Source organism: Corvus brachyrhynchos, unplaced genomic scaffold (assembly GCF_000691975.1).
Source record: "Corvus brachyrhynchos isolate BGI_N302 unplaced genomic scaffold, ASM69197v1 scaffold597, whole genome shotgun sequence".
Classification (NCBI taxonomy): domain Eukaryota; kingdom Metazoa; phylum Chordata; class Aves; order Passeriformes; family Corvidae; genus Corvus; species Corvus brachyrhynchos.
This window is the reverse complement of record NW_008239000.1, coordinates 318,326-319,266: the sequence shown is the minus strand read 5'-3', so window position 1 is coordinate 319,266 and position 941 is coordinate 318,326. Positions and strand designations below refer to the sequence as shown.

The following is a 941-nucleotide window of genomic DNA, read 5'->3' as shown; positions in this document are numbered from 1 at the left end:
GCTGCTGCTGCTGCTGCCCACTGCCTGAACTGTCCTCCAAGGGTCAAACTGTTCAACTTCAGCCCCTTTGCCAGACTCAATCCTACTTTAGGGAACAAAAGCCCAAAGTAGGCAACGATCAAGAAATGGGAGCACAATGATTTAAGCTTATCACACACAGTCCAGAAATAAAGGACGCTGAGCTCGTGTGGGGGAGAGGGGGAGACCTTCAGAAGGGCTTTGTTTGCTGTAAGAAGATTGAACTCTGAGGCGACCCGATAGCCCTAAAAGTTTAGGGTCTGTGTTGCTGAGAGACCTTTGGGCACAGCCCATCCACACGTCGACCTCACAAGTTGAGAGCCGGCATTAATGGCCAGCCTGCCTCAGGTGAAGAGGGGCACGACATCCCGGGAAATGTGGGGACAAAGCTGTGGGGACAGGGTGGCCTGACCCCTCCCAGCCCTGCCTCCCTCACACCCAGAACCCTGTGGTGTCCTAAGGGTTCAGGGTCCCAGGGCTGCCCACACACATCAGGGTGCCCTGAATCCTGTGGTGCCCAGCCCTGGGCAGCACCTACAAACCCTGAGAGTGGGGTGGTTCTGCTCTTAAATGGGGTGTGAGAATATGTCCCCATGCAGCAGAGTACTGGGGTGTGCTGCAGAGGGGAGAAATCAAAAGTACTGCGGCGTGTGTGCCGCACGTCCTTCCCGAACACCCCGTGCACACTACAGTGAAAAGTGCCACAGGGAGGGACAGGATGAGAACCAGCCCCCCAACTCCCAAGCTGTATTAGCACATTTGGGGTTTGTTCTGGGATCAAGGCGAGGAGGGGTCCCCCCATAAGCGCTGTCCCGGCATCTTTCCCTGGCTCCCCCCACCCCAGCCCTCATCGGGGGCCGATTGTTCCCGACAGATTTGCATGGCAGGTGCAGGCCTGCAGAGCGATTTTGCAGTCCTGGGCC

The 941-nt window shown here is 57.2% G+C and overlaps 1 long non-coding RNA gene across 7 annotated transcripts in view; it reads left to right on the top strand.

The window, feature by feature from the left end:
- Positions 1-941, top strand: part of LOC108447840 — a 21,222-nt gene that overhangs the window by 884 nt on the left and 19,397 nt on the right. The gene's annotated exons all lie outside the window — the stretch shown is intronic.